The following is a 20,678-nucleotide window of genomic DNA, read 5'->3' on the forward strand; positions in this document are numbered from 1 at the left end:
CTATCAGCAGATCCATGATATTCCAGTTCTGTGGAAAGTAAGGGCTCACACCAAATTTAAACTACAAAGCCAAGAGCTGTTAGCCTTTTATAATTGTCCCTCTCAAGATGCTTAACTCCCCAAGTGCACCAGCACTCAAATGCCACTTAAAGTCTCTCAATGCCATATTTGCTGCTCAAACTACAGAGGTGCTGACTTCAGCGTCACCTTCACTGCAGCAATTTCAAGCCTGAAAATGGACAATTTCAAGAGTGCAAGCTGTAATGAGGCCAAGAAGAGAAAGCTTAAAAATCTGTCATCTAGATGCACCTCTTCTGTCAAAGTTAGAGCCTGTTCATACACTAAGCCTGTACTGCCAGTGCCTTCTGTATTTTGTGCATTGGCAGAAAACATCTTTCATGGCTATTTAGTTGATACAAGAATTGAAGAATACGTTCTGCAAACAAAGGGCCTGAAGCTACAAAGTGCTGCATACAGCTTATCAGGCCTTGCAACTACCAAACTGTTATGTTCATTAATATTACACAGTCTCAGGCAAAGCAGCAGCATTTTTCACAGACTTGCAGCATAGTAATGCCCTTTCCTGGGTAAAGATGAGGATAAAGCAGAACTCTCACCAAAATTGTCTCTCTCCTTTTCACAGGGTGTGAGGGACTTCAGAAGAACCTTGCTCTACTATTATGGCAGGTTCAGTTACAAACAACTTTATTTCCCTTTTTCAGTGAATGCTAAACCTTTGAACTAGCATTGTCACTGCAAATGTGGTGCTCCATCTTACCCTGCATCTTCACATGCGAGCACAAGGCACAACAGGTATAATCTTCCCAAACTAAGAAAATGCTTTCTGAACAGCTCATGAACTTGAAATGGGTAGGTTGTACAATCAATGCCACTACTGAGCAAATGTACCGATCCTCTCAAACCTAAAATTTAGCTTAACAAATCAAGCACGCTGTATTTGTCCAAAACCACCTCTAAATATTCAGACAGGACTTTCTGAAGCGTGTGAAATAAGCTGATTGAGACCTGATACATGCTGAAAGAGTTATATGTGCTAGCAGAACATGAAGATGCATTATTTTATCCCTCTGGTGCCCCAATCCAATGCATGCAAGTTAACTAGAAATACAGTGCGACAAAACAGTTATTTCTAGCACAACACAAATCAGTGCCCTGGAAATATCTTCAGCTTTCATCCCCTTCCCAAAATTCTACAGTAAAATAAGAAAGGGGCATGATCGATTCATACAGGACTAACAGCAGATTAATCTAAATTTCAGCCCTGTCTGCAGCGTGTCACTGAGGAACATTAATACACACGAGACTAAAGTTTGTCACTTTAACAAGGAGATTAAGCAAACAAAGGCAAGAACATCTCAAGTGAAATACTGTATGAAACACTCCTAAAGGAATTTGGGGTTAGGCTCTATTAGCAGTGAAATCCCCAAGCACAAGATACGCCTGTGCTGGAGTAACTTCCCTTCTAACAAATGAAGGCTGATAAGGGCAGACCGTGGGTTTACAACTGTAAGGTTGATAGAGAGTGGTTAAGTTATTCTGCCAGTGATCAGAAATCTGAAGTACCAAATGTTATGTGAGATGCGTATCATGCATGCGTCCAAGATCTTCTGTCCATACCAGGCGCCCTCCTCCAAGGCGAGCTCCCTGACCACAGCAAGGGCTCCGGCAGTCATGGGATGAGCCCTGTCCATGGTACTAGGCCACACTTCGTTTCCCAGGCTGACCCCAGTGCTGCCGGGGCACGGACTTCCTCACCTCACTTAGCAAGATCACATTCAAGCAATTGGGAAGCTCCACAGATTGCTAGACAGACAGTGTACAGCGCAACAGCCAGAATGGCTTTGGATTGCTGTGGCACCAAACTGACTTCAGATCCAAATTACAAGAAAGATGAAACTTGAGCTGCAGAAGCGCTGAAGAAAGTTCATAAAATAAAGCAAGATCAGTCAGGTCAAAACAAGACCACCCTTGTCACTATTCATTAAGAGTGCTAGAAGAATTCAAATATGAACCTCAGAAGAACTGCTATGTTTATTTTCTGAGATCTCCCCTACTACTAAAGTAAAAGGGCAAAATTTGACATGAGGTTTTATATACTGCTCCAGGAAGATTAAAGAACAAAAAAACCCAAACATCTTAAAAAAAAAAAAAAAAAAAGGAAAAAAAAAGGAAAAAAAAGTAGAACCATGAAATAAAATCAGAAAAAACAGAAAGGCTACAAGAACAACAGTAAGCAAGGTCTCTCATTGAGGAGAGACTAAATATGCTAGAATAATCCATAGCTCAGAGAGTGGAGTGAGAAGCAGAAGCAACTGCAGTGAAGAAGGGGGAAAAAAAATGATTCACTTTTCATTTGCCCCACAATTCACCCAAAAATCATGTTTTAATCAGCTTTAATGTTCAAAACACAATCGATTTTTCCATTTCATACAATGTTCAGCCAGCATGAACTCATTCACATCGGATGGCAAGAAGCTGGAAGTTAAAAGGTTCTAATTTGGGGGGAAAAAGAAAATCCACACACACACACAAGAAATCCTGCAGCTGGTACAGGAAGAGCTTAAGGACCTGAAGCCACAGACTGCAGGAGGAAGTTTTGCTGAGTACTATCCTTTCATTATATTTTTCCCTGTGGCTTTTGGCTTTTTTCAGGATACAAAATATCGAGTAACAAACTGCATGTCCAATTCAGTACTATCATTTTTACATACTTTCCTTGACTCCCTACAAAAGGAAGGATTCATATAGCCACTGGCATAAGAATGCTGCATTTCAAGCTTACTTATTGCCAAAAGCAGACATCTAGGGATTCCTGAATCCCCGAGAAAGCGTTTCTGTGGCAGACTTTCGTAGCAGCCATTATAACCAAGGATGTCTTCTTAGCCAAGGAAATGACTCCCTATTGCCAGCATACGAAGAATCAACACAGTTATTCCATGTTGTTGGCAGCATCAAACCTCTTAAGTTTCTGAGCAGAGGGCTAAAGATCACACTCAGAGTAGCTTTCTTATTTCGTACGCAAAGGACAGAGAGGCAGTTGGTACTGGGGGCTTATAAGATTAAAAAGGAGGCCAACAAAACGAGCAGTAATGTGATGCACCACGTTCCCTGGGGATAAAGTTACATAAGTTTACAGAGAGTCCATTTAGATTTTCAGATCTGACGCCTACGAACAAAGCCACTCTTGGAAAAGGTCAAAGCATGATAATCCTCTTCTTCCATTCTTGCATATACACACCAAAACTACTTCAGATGGGACTGAAGTCCCTCAGCCTTTTTATTCATCTGAGGTCTTCTGGGAATATTTACTAGCTTCAGCACGAGTGAAAAGCACTCCAGGGAAAGTCTGACAAATGGTGTGCAGGTACATCAACATTCACCTAGCAGATGCATATCTAAAGTTAGTTTTTAACTCTGAAATATAATACAGTGATTAGAAAAGGTAGAAACACTCACTAATGTGAACTTGCTATCATTCTTACAAACCTTAATGCCTAAGATAATATTATCTTGTCATAAATTAATATGGCTTTGGGCCAAATCAGCTTATTGTTTAGTTCTATTTGTGTTCCATCACTTTCTGAAGCAAAGATGGACAGAATTTACTCAGCGGTAACAGGATGATGGATGTAGCTACCAGTCATAAATACAGTGTAAGCATAACAGTGGAGCACAGCCATCTCCTCACTACTGCATTCTAGAAAAGTCTGGCAAGTAAAACCTAGCCAAACTTCCATATACTTACAGATCCCTGAAGAGTAATACCAATGAACAAGGTACTTCCTCAGCCTGACTTTCCTTCACATAGAAAGGTCTATAATTCAGAAACACAAGAGCCTCATCAGCAAGGGAGCTGGAATCCAAATGTCTCCAATTTTGCTGGTCATCAAATAGTCATCATCAGAACTAAGCACCTTATCTAATTAATACATGGGTCTTTCAACACTACTTCTTCAGACTGCCAGCAGCGATCACAGAATGAAGAGGAAAATAGTGTCTTTCATACAATATAGAGAAAAGAAGCACTTTTTAATATAAATTCAATTGTGGTTCCTATGCACTGTGAAGTCTGAATCAGATACAGCCCACAGGAAAACCCTCAAAGGACAGCAAGGCTGTCACCATTACAGATGGTGAGCAAAAACTGAAGGTACTCTCTCAAGAGCACAAAGCAAAACAAGCACACAAATGCTCTTCTGAACACAGAGAACTTGTATACACGCCACACTTGAAAACAGGAGTTCAAATGAAGGTAGTACTATACAGAACTATGTCTTAAATGAAACTTTTATTTTACTATTTATTTTACTATGTTTATTTTACTAACACAGCAGTTTTGGTAGATTGTTGCAATCACTAGACTTTATGTATGCATGCAGACAAAAATGTGTTAGTTTCTAACAGATTTTCTAGCCATATTATATGAAATTACTACAGTTTCACATTACACTGAGTTTGTTCTGCCTGTACAAAAGCAACACGGAATTTAACATATGGAAAAAGAAGAGTTTTTGTCATTTTAAATGAGAGTTACGAGATACTGAGATAAAAGCAAGAGCATCCAGAAGAAAAATAAAGCTTAAATTTAAATTAATTGCTTATAGGAAATAAAAACTTGCAGATATCAGTGACTTCGAAAAGGAATTAATTTATGATGAGATTTTAAAGAAAGCCATCATATAAATCAACTGTAGCTGATGTACACAAATCCCATCAGGCAGTAACATAAAATCTTTCATATCCAAACCCACTGGAAGTAACACGCTAGAAAATACATCTGATGGCAGCACTGCATTGTACAAATGATTAAAAACAAGTATGGGTAAATGTTCACCTCACCTCCAACTTTCAAGAATGCAATATTGAACTTTGGTTGACTTTTACCTTTGACAGTTTCCAAGGGCTGCCAAAGCCCACAAGGATCCGTCCTGGCTACATTCAGTGCAAAAACGAAACCCTAGAAGAAGACAAAAAATATATATATTTAAAAAAATAAATCAGACATCCAACATGATCTTTACCAGATAAAAACCACATAGAAATGAAAGACAATTGCCTCTGCAGCTCAGCAACACTTACTCACAAAGTATTTAGAAAATGCCATAGTTATCTTGTGAGATTATGTGGAGTAAATAAAAACTTGTACTTGCAAAAGAGCAATAGAGATTCCTCCCCTCTCCCTCAATGTACTGTATGCAGTATTGTAGAGATGGGGAGGAAAAAGAGCTACGGTTACACACACAGTTACTCTAACCCTTTCTCTTCACTATTCTTGTACCTCAACAGCCACCCTAACCTAGGAAATTATTCTCTGAAGGCAATAAATTTACATGCTGAAAAATGATTTGCCAATCCTTAGGGTCAAATTTGGGCTTAAATTTCAGCAAACTTAGACTTTCACAGAATAAAGTTGAACCACTCCTGGAAATGCGTTTTGAGAATACCTACCTCCAAGGCTAAAACCACAATACAGTTTTTTAATTCAAGACAATTATTACTCACCCATCCCCAAACTATTAAGCCAACAACCAGCTTTGAGAAAAAAAGAAGAAAAAAGGATGCTTATCCTGTGACCCGCCAAGCCATTTAAGAGACAAAACCATTTAATGAAGACCGACAGCAAGCTAACCAGCCACCAGCATAAATTCTACATGCTGCAGCCTGACATTAAATTCTGCCAGAAAATACATCTTGCATGGTATTGCATGACCGAAACATCAAACCGACACTGAACAGGATATTTCTCTTCCGAGATTTTACTGTTGTTACCAAAGTCTGTAGAAACTTTGCCACTGGAACCACTGGTGGGGGGAGGGGGGGAAGGGAGGAAGGAAAAAAAAAAAAAACAACAAGAAAACCTTTTTGTGGTTTAACTCAGCAGGCAGTTAAACATCACACAGGCATTCATTCAGTCCCCACCGCAAGTAGGATGAGGGAGAGAACTGGAAACAAAATAGAATTCATGGATAGAGATAAAACCTATTTACTAAGACAGCAGAGGAAAATGGAAACAAATATGCAATGGTAACTATACAGATATAGCCACAAGGCAATTACTTGCCACATGCTGAGTGACACCCAGCTAACAACACAACTGCCTGCCAACAACACAACTGCCCGCCATCCGCCACCAACCGACAACCAGCAACCCCAGAGCAGCAACTGCCCTGGACAACCACCCCCCAGTTTTACAGCCTTCTGTATGATGTCAGGAGGTACAGAATACCCCTTGCCCAATTCAGGCCAGCTGTCCTGGCTCCACCCTGCCCTCTGCTGCCACACCATAAAGGCAGCGGCTTTTGCCTGTGAGCCGCCTGGCCAGGCACCAGGTGTGCACCCATCATGCAGCAACAACCAATGCAGTGGCATACTATTAACACTATATACACGTACGCACACGTTATCATTTTCTCATTATTATCGTATTACCCTTTTCACAACAGTTTTGAACTGCTTGACCTATTTTGAACCATTACCTATCTGTAGGTAGAGAACTGAAATGTTAGCCTTCCATCCAGAAATGAACATGCGAAGCAGTATTGACCCACAGGCACAGCACGCTATCTTTTCAATCATTTTGAAATAGTTTTCCAAGTGAGCGCTGCCCTCTTAATGACATGATGTCCCAAAGGCAGTAGCAACCTCATACCTAAAGTGAGGATTTTTTTTTTTTTTTAAACCAAGCAAGGCATTTTAAATTGCTTCTACAAACTAAGGTCCTGGAGACAGATACCTAATAAAACTCTAACTCCCAATTTATCATGCAATAAGTGAGTGCATACCCACTCCATTGTTTGTAAATGTTCATCTTTCCCTATTGATTTCTAAATGCTATAGAAAAGAAGTGAAAACTGAATTGTTCAACTGAACAATTAATTATCATCCACCTCCCTGAAACATCTCAGAAATATCCAGCAACGTCATTTAGAACAGTATTATTTATCCATGCAGTCCAGTACACAACACCTTATAGGTGGAGCAAAAGACTGGTGTTGACTTAGAATGCACATCCGACATCCACCCCTGTCCAATGAGACTATCAGCCAAAAAACAAGACTAACATCTGTGCCATTTCTGACAGAAAAAGATCTGAAGGTGGAGGATAGCCCAGAAGGCCAACATTTAGTGGGCTGCATTAAAAGAAGGGTGGCAGCAGGGAGAGGGAGGTGACTCTCTGCCTCTACTCTGCCTTTGTAAGGCCCCAGCTTGAATACCACATCCAAGTCTGTGGCCCCCAGCACAGGAAGGATGTGGAGCTGTTGGAGTGCGTCCAGAGGAGGCCACGAAGATGCTCAGAGGGCTGAAGCTCCTCTCCTATGAAGAAAGGTTGAGAGAGCTGGGCTTGTTTAGCTTGGAGAAGAGAAGGCTCTGGGGAGACCTCATTGCGGCCTTCCAGTACTCAAAGAGAGCTTACAAGCAGGAGGGGGACAGAGTTTTTATATGGTTTGATTGCAACTGGACAAGGAGGAATGCCTTTAAACTAAAAGAAGGGAAATTTAGGTTAGATGTTAGGGGGAAATTTTTTAACTCAGAGGGCGTGAGGCACTGGCGCAGGCTGCCCAGAGAGCTGTGGGTGCCCCATCCCTGGAGGTTCAAGGCCAGGTTGGATGGGGCCCTGGGCAGCCTGACCTGGTGGGTGGCAGCCCTGCCCACGGCAGGGGACTTGGAATTGGATGACCTTTAAGTTACCCTCCAATCTAAGCCATTCTATGATATGAAGTATTGCAGAAGCTAGCAGAAAAGAAAAAAAAAAACAGCTTTTTTTTTTTTTTTCAGGAAGAGTTTTCTATAGGATGGACACTGACATACCACAGCTTTAGTATCTAGCAAAAGCATTTAAAATTCCAGCCAAACCACCAAGTGCTCATGAACCACTAATGTCTCCACAGGAAGAGAGAAAACTGCTGCTAATTACACCAATAGCATGTCCTACCTCATCACAGAATCTTGCTCCTGAAAAAGCGTATGGATTCCTATCCCTAATAAGAAAAGACAAGACATCTATTATCTATTTAACTTTAAAAGACTGATCATTTTCCTACCACTACTCTAAAAAAATATAGAGCTATGTTTCTAGAACAATGTTAATTAGCAAAGTCAAAGTAGCTCAAAAAACTAGAATCCAGCAAAACCAGATTGGGTTAAAGGTGGAACGTGGCACGCAGATGAGTAAGACTGCAAAGATGGTATAGCAAGGAGAATCCCAGCGTTTGCCACAGTCAGAAGAGAATTTAAATATCATGGATACATCTCTTATCTCAGATCCTCAGATTATCTAATTCTGTGAACAGCCAGGCTTTAGGATGTGTCAACATGCTTGCCTGGCCTGCAAAGGAAAAAATCATTAAGAAAAGCAGACACGGTTTGATTAGGTAGCCACCAACTGTCCCATCTGCCCAAGGGAAGCAAGAGGGGAGTAAAAACAAAAATGAAAGCAAAGAAACCCCACCCACAATTCAGGCATCTCTGAAAGAACAAAGCTGGAAAGAAACTTACCCTTGCCCCCCAAAACTCGGACACATCCTAAGTACTAATCAGTTAATTACACTCACTGATTTAATATCAAGGTGCACTGCAAGATCAGACTCAACGCGTTATTTTGCAATAACGGAAATAATTCATTATATCTACACGCTGCTGGAGTACATAAATTGTCATCCTCTGACAGATCAGTGCCACGCGCACGTGCAGTGCAGCCTCCACAATATTCAGTACGTAGTTCTGGTTCTAACAGAGTCAATGGTAGCAATTCATTTAGCTGGGGTGAGATATCTCTGAAGATGCAGAATATCCTCTACAGAGACAGGACAGCTAGGCTAGATTTTTTTCCTCAAGTGTTTTTTAGGGTGCTCACCAAGTTCATTACTTTCAGCAAGTACCTCCTTTCTGCTTATATCACGTAAGCTGCCTCTATAGGAACACCACAGTATTCCAGGTGCACAGAACTGAAAGGAACAGGTTACAATCAGTAAAATGTATTCTTCAAACTCTCCCTGCAATCTCCCACCCAAGTCTGGATAACACCAATAACACGTGTGACAGAATTTCCTACTGGCTGCGAGGTATAACAGAACAGTGGGAAATTCTAAAGATATTTCTATTTGCAACTGAGAGGAAGAATGGGGTGAAACTTGTTTCTCATTTAAGAACTGAGATAACGCATACAGATGCACTCATGGAAAGTGGTTATGTAATTCTGAGAACTCCAGGGTATTAATTACATGCAAAAAGGAATCCCATTAATAATTGTCAGGTACGTAATCCTATTTTGAAAGAATGACGACATACCAACATCACCAAACTGCCTAACACTTAAGCACATTTCAATTAATTCAGAACATACTACCCTGTCTTAACAACAGCTAAACTAAAAATACTTCAATTTTAGTTTTGCAAGACATAACAGACTTCCAGGAACAGGAAGGGATACAAAACCATTGGCTTACCACCAAGTTAACAACACAAAAAATCTAAATTATTCCAATGGTTATTATTTAGGTGATATATAAAAAAAAGTTTATCATTTGGTTAATCAACAGGTGGTGTGTTTCTGAATTCACCATATCGCCTTGCTGGCAACTGCTTGTGCTTAAGGTGTACAACGTTATGGAGTGACAAATTGTTCCTCTCATTGGACTAGCTGCTATAAACCAAAATATTTTTTTCTGAGCTTCTGGCATTAACTAAGAGCTTTCTGAGCATGATTTGCACTCATTCCATTTCTGACTAGCGACAGGACATTTGGAGACAAAAAAGGGGTCTTGCCACTGCAATTTAAGTATCCCAAAATGTTTGACAACAGTAGATTTTGAACTCAGTTCCAACTTATACACCGCAGTGCTTCTGATAAAGCAATGAAATGCACGTGCACTCTGCCCAAAAGGCCTCGAGCTGTCTAAAATCATCACCTCACAAAAGCCAGCTGACGTAACTACACAAAAACATGACATATCCAATTAGGAAATTGAGAAGATGGCCTGAAGCAATTCACAACTTCAAAACAGCACAGAAATATTTCAGGTTTTTTTTTTTTTTCTTCCCCCCATCTACAGTACACTTTCCCTGCAAAGGTCATAATTTACCACAAAAATTGTTCAGGGCAATCCACATTTCACCATGGTAGTCCCTCATTGCATTTCACTTTCCAAGACTGAACAGGGAAATGCAATTTGTAATCATTTAGGAACAATGAAGTACGAGGAGAGATCCCACTGGTGTCTGAGAGAGAACTGACCACTCTTTTATATTATTTAGAACCACTTATTTGCCCCAATTAGGTGGAAGGAAATCCAGAAGACACACCTCAAGTTAAAAATAACTAAAGATACAATTCTAAACAAAGCAGCCAGGAAGAAAGGGAAAAGGCAGATTTTTTTTTTTTTTTTTTTGTAGTAAGAAACAGAGGAAAACTGCATTCAGCAATGGTAGTTGAGTACTGCACAAAAAATCACCACAGAGTTCTACAGCAAAACATGACATGAGACAAAACATCCATTATGTCTAGTTCAGTGTTGGCTGCACAACTTCATATTTAGTTCAATATTAACTTATTTGCACTGAAGTTGCCTGCTTTAGATGGAAAATGGCTCGACTGTTAACGCAGATCTGACACAGCCACTTTCAACAGTATAAATAACTGTAACTTAGAATAGATACCCTGTATGTCCTGTTCTTCTACGGGATTGTAAGAACAGAAGGACCGTACAAAAGTTATGTCATTAACCTACGGGTACAAAACACAAGCCTCAAACCGGAGCACTTGAGTCCTTCTACATCAAGAGCCCAAGTATAAATTAGCAAAACCACTTCACAAAGTAGAACACTGCTGAAGATTTCATTTGTTTTATTATTATTATTTGCTAAATGGACAACTGCATAACACGAGCCATTTAGAAAAGTGATTTTTTCCATTAAAGAATGTATCCCCCTTTGAATCAGTATTAAGGAGGAAATGAGAAAAGAGCAAAACAATACTTCTCTTTTAAAATCCTAGATATAGGACTTTGTCTGAGCAACTAGCAATTCTTCTTAACTCGTGTCTATATAATTTATTTCTAAAGCAAAAATTGTGATCACTTGAACATGTGGATACTGCATCACCCACAAGCAAAATAATGGTTAAGAACGGCAGCTCTGTACTAGACAAAAAATGGTGCACCCAGACTTCCTACTTAGAAAATCCAATCTCTAGCTCATGAGTCTGAAGACAACCTTGAAAAATGAACTGAAGACAGAACATTGCATTGCCACCTCCCCAGCGTTCCAAAACACTTACACAAACAACATCTAAGGTGCCAAATGTTCCTCCTCTCACTAAGGGAAAAAACAAAAATGGTTTAAGTGCGTTTTTTAAGAATGTTTTGCTTACCCTTTTTTGATGCTTCCGAATGCATAAAGAAGCAGAAGAGTTCACTTCTTTCCTGTTCAAACTGGGTTTGCTAGAGAATCCATGAAAAGTTACAGTGAATATAAGATGTATTTTTGTCTCTAGTTTGCCGCAGCAGCCTACCCTACGCTACGGATCACTCCTCAGTTGTAATCAAGGTTAAATCCCAACTGCAGCCAGCCCAAGGCTGCTCTCTGGTTAAACCTGCCAAACTCCTTTGTGCACTGTCCCCTCTATTCAGTGTGGCTGAAGCCTATGAATACTTCATACATACGAAATCATGTGTGCATATGTGTGTATCCCCAAAACTGTTTCTATTTTTTCCTCAAGTCCTTCAACACTTTACCACAGTGCTTCTTGTGAGAACTATCAAAATTGAGGGTGCTGCGAGTACTCGTTATCTTACCTGACCAACCGCATCTTCTTGAATCACACCCTATATTCATTTATCTCTTGTCTTTGACTGTAAGCTCTCTAGAGCAAAGAACACTCCCCTTGTGCTCTCCCCTCTCCAACCTGCACTTGACAGGCAGCAGCATACTATACTATGTTTTGGTGATGACTGAAGCATCTAGGAATTAAAATGTGAGGAGCTGAGAATACTGGCTCCTTTTTCAGCTCTACACCGAAGTTTTACTCAGCTAATGTATTGAAAGAAAATTTTGAGTAAAGTCAGGAACAAACTGTTACAATTGGAAAAAAAAAAACCAAAAACCCTCATTTCTTTCAATTGTTCATCTTATGCTTACTTAGGTATCCAAAACGAATGCTTTACAGACACAAATGAGGGCTATTTCACACTGCTTATACGGCTTTCCTCTTGATAATAGCAGCAATGCTTGGAATCTTAATGGCACACAAGCAGTCATTACCATGAGCATTACAACTATCGTGTAATTTAATGGTGCTCTGGTAGCAAAAAAACGGGGATGCAGTCGAGACGCGCAAAGTGCGGGCAATGCATTCACACAGCACTCCCAAAGCTTCAGCGCTGCTGAAGCAAACAAGTAGAACAACACCAAGGCTTTATTTCAGGATATTTGCAAAATGAGAGAAAGCCATCAGAAAACAGAGGACTTGAGTTTCAGAGTGGGAAGGAGAACGAGAGGGGTGTTAAACTAGACCAGACTTGAAGCATTTTTGACTATCTTAAAACATTAGCACGAGAGAGAAAACTACCTCTCAGCAGCTCGACTTCAAATCTGAAAGCTTCAAATAACTTTACCGCTAATAATTCCATCGGAATCATCACATCAGGTTATCTATACCATGAAAGGGAGACAACTCAGGATCGAAGTTTTCCTTTTCATCTAGAAGTAACAGTTATGAAGACCTATGTAACAATACGTTTATCAAACTTAACAGCAGAAACAAAATTAAAACTGATAAAGTAGGAAACAGGCATGTGCCCTGGAAAGAAGGTTGGCTTATCTGTCCATCAACACATTTAAAAGGGAACTTCAGCAGTTACAGGGATGATTTAAAAGACAGCACCGGTAAAGTCCTTCAAACACATCACAGGATTGGGAGATACTGCCCCTTTCAAACTCTTTAGTTCTTACTATCTGCATGTATTATAATTAGAAGAATATGAAAGTTTTCTCTCTTAAAACACATCAATACTGCTGCTAACCCCTTATAATAGTCATGATACACAAACAAGGGAAAAAGAATCTTTGTTGCACAGAGAAGCTCTAGATCTTTGCACTACAGCCCACAATGCAGCTTGGGGTGGACACATCATCAGACTGGGCTGAGATGGAGCTATGAGGATGATGGCGGGGGGGGAGGGGGAGGGTCTGTTGAGAATGAAGCTCCGGTCACAATTTGCATTATTTCAGCTTAGTCTCAATTAACACTATTATTGTTGAAGAAAAAAACCCACGAAGTTGTTAAGCAAATAATTCTAAACTACAAATGCAAACATCGACTTCCAATGTAACCAGCTGCCAAGTTCAGCTTCATCAATATTTATAGCTTGACATCAGTCTGAATTGTACTTCTCAGCTATTTAGGCGCCGAAGAAAGGGACAGGAAGCTAATTTTCAAAAATCTGCTCTATATTTAACAATGTTATTTTAACCTTCTTCAAATAAATGAGGCAATGCATTTCATTTTTATGGCAATTTTTTTTTTTAATTTAAAAAGAATATGAAGTTATTAGTGATACAATTCTAGACTTCAACACTGCAAATTCTGATAAACACACTCAGCTGGGACTACTGAATGTGGAACTACTTTTAAGAGAAGTTTGGGACCTGCTGAAGTGCCAGTGCCCTAAATCTTCAGTCGTTTGGGGGTGGCACAAAGCAGCTCTTCAATATTCTAAAAGTGGCACTGCACTTAAAAGGTAGGTAGCCAGCATTTATTATTGCAACCAGAAATACTCAAGTCTACCTTTAGGCAATACAGGACAACTGATTTCCACAGCCCCATGATATCTAAAAACATAACTCTTTAAATATGCTCCTGGGTTTGAATCATTTTCCCACATTTAAATGGTGGCTTTCATTCTTTATTCAATTTGAAAAGGAACTAATATGAATTCCCAGGTGTTTTTTTTTTTTTTTTTTTTTTTTTTTTTTTTTTTTGAGTTGCAGCTTTGTAAAACTGAGATAATATTTACATAGCCAGTCTCCTTCCACAGCTGAGGCAGGGCCAAGTTAAGCTGATATACAGTATCCACGCAGAAGACGCTACCAGTTTATCTAGTTACCCAAACTGGTGAAAGTAACATTATCCAACACCGGCTAAGTATGGGGTTAGAACTGTAGACAACCAGACCAATTACGTCTTTGTGTTCCCGCCCTGAGGCCACTGTTACTGTATGTGGTCAGGAGGACTTTCCATGGCTTATTAGGCAAGGTCAGAAGTATTTGATACAATGGGATTTACACCTTTGGTCTGAAACGTTTCTCCACAGGCTAATTCACCATTCTGGTCAGAGGAAGACTTCTTGATTTGAATGTATTCTCTTCAACAGAGAAGTTCACCTCCAATAAGAGAGAAGGCGATTGGCTGATTTTAATTGTTTCTCTGTGTACTTAAAAATTTAGAGCTGGTTTACTGGAAACAAATCATTTAAAAAGTGAGTGAAAAAGCTGAGCTGTGCAGTGAAGAGCGTATTTCCCCTTTCGAGTCTCATTCAGCAAATTGAGTGCCATCAGAAACACAATGTTCCTCTAATCTTTTACTATACATAATAAAAAAAACCTCTGAAAAATAACTGAAGTGCGTATGTATTCCTCATGCTCTCACACCAGTCACATTTTTAATTGTACGTGTGCGTTGCAATTAAAACCCAATAAGGCAGAATCATTTGACAAACAGAAGGAGTTAGAAAGCTGGTTTGGAAACACAGTTCCCCTGAGAACCCAATTACATACGGAAGGATATGGATTTAAATTACAATGGCTATAATAGTAAAACTTCCTCTGTGGACACACTGTTGGTGCCAAAGTGCTCTTTATTTAACTACTTAGGAGCTGTTTAAGTTCAACTTAAAAAAAATAAAACAAGAAATTCAAACACAATTTTCTGAATACGCATGTTCTAATCGCAATTAAACTACCACAGTTAGAGCAATACAACAATGTTGTTATAATCATGACAAACATATCCCAGAAAACCTCAATCCAGAAAATTCCTTAAGAGAGTTACAAAAAAGAGGTAAAAGTAGCTGACAACTTCCTAGAGCAACTATTTAATGCAACGTTATGGCCTTCTTTCTTAAAGTGATTTCCAGCTGCTCCAGATCAAGGATGGACCATAATTCATTCTGCAGTGAAGCATGCATTGTTTTTTGTAAGAAGCTGGGGCAAGCAAACCGCACTGCATTCCTTTACCTCGGAGACAAAACATTTCAATCAACTACTTTATCCTAAGTTTGTGCTCAAGACATCAGCTTTCCAGTGAGATTTTCCACCTACTAATCTTAACTCAGAGTATCTGAAGTCAGTGTGCAAAAACCAGAAACCTGTGTTATTTGAAGTAGCATATCGATGTATTAGCGAAGGAAGCAAATGCATACACAACTTTATCTCATAGTTCTGGAAAAAAACTTAGAAATCATGAAGTTACAATATTACCGTGTGAAAAGGCAGATTCTACTGTTGGCTGTGGCGAGAAAATAAAATGTACTCCAAGGTATTTCAATCGTCTCTAGAAAAGGGAATCAGATTATTTCTAAGGAACCTCAAAACGCTCCAGGAGGGAAGTAAACGGTTTTCAAGTGCACAAGTGAAGATCCAGATAACCCACGTCTCCTCAGACACAGACAGCGACTAAGATGTCTGTATCTGTAGCTAGACCACGCTGACACAGGGTGGCCGGGTAATTTATATCTCTTGGCTGTAGGAAGCAGAAGTCAAGAGAGACTGCTGTTAACACGGGGATCGCCTCAGGGCCAAAGCATGTTTAAGGCACAGCACGCCGGCAGCCCCAGGAGGGTTCCTGTTGTCTCCTCGCGATGAGCCCATTTCCTACCATGAGCGTGATTCAGCGATGAGGCTCTCGCAGGGGTCACAGGGCCCTGGAGGTCAGCGACGACTGCCTCGGAGCAGCCCAGGGATTTGTCTATTCTGATGACGCGGCAATCTGATAAACCAAACTTAAAAGAAGAACGCTGGCCTAGGGCTCTGCAAGCATAGCGTCTTCATTTAAAATCACGCTTAGAATTTAACTTGTGAATCTTCTCTACTTTTTGCCACGTGACAAACACAGTAAAAAACCGCAAGGCACAATCCATGTTGCAGGAAAAGCAAGACTAAGATAGGAAAAAATGCAGTTTCAGGATAGAAGATCATCAGAAGAACAGGAAAAGAAATCTTTTTTAACTACTAAAAGAGAAGCTAGAAACTGAAAATCTCCAAATTCAGAGAAGTGAGTTATCAGCATACGTACAAACTAACGTTCTTTGTAGACCACTACTAAATCCAACAGCACAAAGGAACAGATTTCTCCTAAGGCAGAAGTCTTCACTGCCAAAAATTGAAGACACTAATGAAAAAACCTCGGTCAGGTTGTTTTTCACTACAGTGCATTTCACTGCACTCTCAACAGCTAAAATGAAATTACAGAAATTAAATCAAGTAAAAACGTTACTGAGCTATTTTCTTTGCTACTCATGGAGAAGGTTTAGAGGGCTCCTCCTCACACAACACCTTATTATTGTATCACCTTTTGCCTAATCCTCTGTCAGGCTATTTAAAATTATCAACCCTTTGTTTTGCAACTTTGCTTCTTATCCTCTCATCCTCTAATTAGCTTTTCAGCCTTCTGTCTATCAGGGTCAAAATATACTGCCTCCGAGTTCATACTTTACACATTTATTTTGTCCAGTCCCCTATAGCACGCAGCATGAATACTGTCTTACAGTGCCTCCCATTTCTCCTGTCAAATAGCGTATTTCTCAAAAAACCCAAGAGCTAAACTAAGAGCTACCTTTAGATGTATTTTCCTTACCTTCCAAATAATTTTTTTCCCCAAACAAACACTTATTTTCAGATTTTTCACAGAGAGCCCATTATGCTTTTCCTAATCTGCACACATTAAATCAGGAAATACACGCAAGATATCTGATTTCAGAACTTCTAAAGCTGGCACGGCCCAGAAATGCAATCCGTACTGAGTAGTTGAAACTGGAAAAGGTCATCTCCATAGCTCACTGCATGGTAAACACGGAGAACATCCAAACTCCAACCACAAACCTTACGCTGATGAGAACTTTAAAACCTCAGAACATTCCCCTACAACATGCAATCCTTACGTGCAAAAACACCCTCTCCTTCTTACCACTATAAGAAGGGAAACAGTGTTCAACAGACTTGCTCCCTACTGTCGCATAGGAGAAAAAAAAAAACAAAAACACCCATTTGTTGAAGCAAAGCATGCTTACTTCCCTGAACAAAAAAAAAGTTTTCATTATTTTTGTGCATAGTAAAGAAAATATGAAAAATAAAGCAGAGAAATCTGAAGAAGTATAAGAGTTTTACTGTCTGCTGAAAGTGGCAGGGAAGAGGAACCAGAATTCCCTAACAGCTATTACCCTAGTCAACTCACAAGCAGAAATGCCAACTGGCAGCTCCTTGTCTGACAGTGACAGCTGGCTCCAGCACCAAAACGCGTCCCTGCTTCTATTAGCAGACGGTAGCAGAAAGTTTAGTTTGGATTAACAAGAAATTGAGAGCAATTCTTCAGGGCCTATTTCACACGCCGTGTGTTGAAAGAACAACAAATTTTAGTATGTACCTTTTCTCTGAAAAAGGAAAAAGTACCTATTAAGGTATGGAACATTATCAGCAAGAATACAGGAGTCCTGTCATACCACATCTGGTTAAACAATTAGAAATATATAGTATTAAGTGACAGGTATGTAGAGCAATAAGTTCTTGCTATCAGAACACAAGACAGATAACTTCTTCCTACCCTTTCCGCAAGACAATGTAACATTTTACAAGTATTTCTTTCTGAAAAACATCAGAAAGATCATTAAAAGCACTTCCAAAGACAACTCGGGCACACACACTGTAAGGAGTAAAGTGGCAAAACTTACGCTGAACAAGGCCTACTGGCATCTATTTGCTAGTTTCAGGTACTTCCTCCTTTATCTATACATTAAATACACTTAACTTACTGTATGAAAACAAAAAAATGCCAATTCTTCACAGTGACAGACTTACCGATCCAGAAATTAAATGCAGAAGAAGTCTGCATGAAAAATAAAACCCCACACTAATAATCTTAGTAACTGCAAGATGTAAGGTACATTGTAAGCTTTGCAGAATTTGTAAATTGTTGGTACAGACAGAATTAGTGAATGTAATAACAGCATTAGAGCAATTACTGAGGAAAGTCATTGCAAAGAAGCTGCAAAATGACTGTTGGTAATTATTATTGCACAAGTCAGACTATCCATGTATAAAAAGACATTCTGAGGGGGAAAAAAGAAAAAGATAATGGCAATAAGTGGCCAGGACAGGAAGTTTTGCATCCAGGTATCCTGCAGAAAACGGAGAATAAAGTAACTGAACCCTTTGGTAGACTATTGATAAACCCATTCAAATCAATAACTAAGCTCCTAGGATGTTTTTTCTATGATCTCCAGTTCATAATACTTAGTAATTGTAAACTCTGTCTTCCATGAGCAGAAACACACCACTTTTACTGTAAAATAAAACCAAAAACCAAGAGAACAAAATCCATTTGAACTTATTTTCATATACATATTCTATAGCACTAATATCTAACTCATATCTAACTCATTCCATCGTTCTGGATGCAACTCCACATCCCACTGTTCTAGATGCAGCTATCTCTACATATCAGGCATTACTTCTGCAAAACAATTTATTTCTGTTTCACTACTACTTACCATTGGAGGCAAACCCTAAGGCTAAACTTACTATTCCAGAACTATGCAAGTTTGTTCTCTCTGAAGCTCCTTCCTCTTCAAGTCATCCTCCATCACTGGGAAGCTCTATACTACATTAAGTTTTAATGATCAAACACTCATCATCAAGCAAAGCAGTGGCACGCTTACTATCTAAGTGGGTTTTTTTGGAATATGCAGTCACACGGTTGCTTGTAGGTGACACTTTTTTTAATTCACAGTTTCAAGACTTTTCTTGCCCAATATCTGAGCAGACAAAACCTTATTTTTCAAGATGAAAGCGCAGATTTCCAGCTGAATGTGCTGCTATGCAAGCACTGCAGCAACATTCCAATTCAAACACTATTTTATAAACCAGGGTCATTGTTTTTCCCAGTACTTCCACATTACCGGAATGAAGAGATTCTCTTTACTAAGCAGCCCGATAACATCATAAGGAAACAAACGAAGACTAAGTTGACGAGAGAATTACACACATTAGAATTTTACCAATTAGCACTGACAATTCTGAGTTAACTGTATATATATGTGCATAGTTTTACATGAAATTGTATGTTTACAAAACGTTTACATGCAATATAGCTAGACAAGATGAAAGTAAAAGGTATAACGATCATCTCACCTAGTTCTACAACATAATATCTGCCGGCACCTCATTGCCACCACAACTTCAGAGCAGAAAAGCTAATGCACGCTTGCTGCCTCACAGGGTTTCACTCCTCCCTCTGCAGCCTCAACTTCTTGCTAGGCCATTTATATCTTCATCTCAGAACTGCCAAGCTTTACCTGTCCGGGTAGCAGAGTTAGCAACGCATGGGTGAGGAGCCACCTTCACCAAGCACTCCCAAGGTCCATCTGCAGGGCAGCCCAGCACTGACTGTGGATCACGCAGAAAAGCCCTGACCTTATCTTTGAGTTCAGGACCTGGGGTGCCACAGCAGATCAGAGCGTTCGCTGAGCTCCTCCGCAGCACGCGTGTTCCGAGGCACCTGCTTTGTCACAGCCACCATGGGAGAGGTAGGACTACTGAGCAACTTCAGTACATGCGAGTTTAATAGAAAGCTGCTTGAATTCGCACACATGTATATACAAAAAGTTGAAGAAGCAAAGCTGTTCTCTATACAACTGTACCAAAAGCTAAAGTTCAGTTCATTTGAATAGCAATATTACTGGAAAGCAGTAAGTAAAACTTTCACGTAGAGCTACACAGAGTGCAAGGGTTTACTTACTGCTTCTCAGGAAGATTCATAGGCTTTGTAGATGAAAGTGGGATACTGGAATCTGACAAGTTGTGGTTAAATATGATTATGGAGTGTAAAAAAAAAAAAAAAAAAGGAAAAGGGCAGAAACCGAAAAAGTTAACTCTAAAGGCACTCTGCAGACTCAATGGGTATCACAATCACTATTTGGGCTAGCAAAACGTGGGAAACGAACCATGGGGAGGATAAAGCCGCGTGTACAGCATTAAGCCCATCTGCTTCGGCCAGGACAGCGCTGCGCAGACACCGGGCTCGCTCAGAACGCCTCAGCTGCGCCCTACAGCAGCCGCCGAGAGCCCGCGGGATACCGCGCTGCCCACCGCCGCCGGAGCCTCTCCAGACCCAACCATCGGCTCCCATCCCTACGAACGCCCCGGGAAAGTTTTCTACCCCCCTCCCCGCGCCGCCGGGACACACCTCTCGCCACGGTCCCTCCTCCCACCCACATTCCCACATCAACGTTCCGCACAACCACCGCGGGCTGCCGGGGGACCGCCGTCACCTCAGCGCCGTCCCCGCACCGCGGCTCCTCGGCGGCCGTCTCCCGTTTCGGCCCTCTCCCCGGGGCCGCGGGCCGGGAGCTGCGCACCGCGGGGCCGGGCAGCAGTCTGAGGGCCCCCCC

At 40.4% G+C, this 20,678-nt stretch overlaps 1 long non-coding RNA gene across 4 annotated transcripts in view; it reads right to left on the reverse strand.

The window, feature by feature from the left end:
* The window catches only part of LOC110392455, a 52,255-nt gene that overhangs the window by 30,413 nt on the left and 1,164 nt on the right, over nt 1-20,678 (reverse strand). For all 4 annotated transcript variants that reach the window (XR_002434393.1, XR_002434391.1, XR_002434392.1 and 1 more), the window contains one exon: nt 4,906-4,978. This is a non-coding gene — a long non-coding RNA (uncharacterized LOC110392455). The remainder of the gene's footprint in view (nt 1-4,905; nt 4,979-20,678) is intronic.

Source organism: Numida meleagris, chromosome 1, assembly GCF_002078875.1.
Source record: "Numida meleagris isolate 19003 breed g44 Domestic line chromosome 1, NumMel1.0, whole genome shotgun sequence".
Classification (NCBI taxonomy): Eukaryota; Metazoa; Chordata; class Aves; order Galliformes; family Numididae; genus Numida; species Numida meleagris.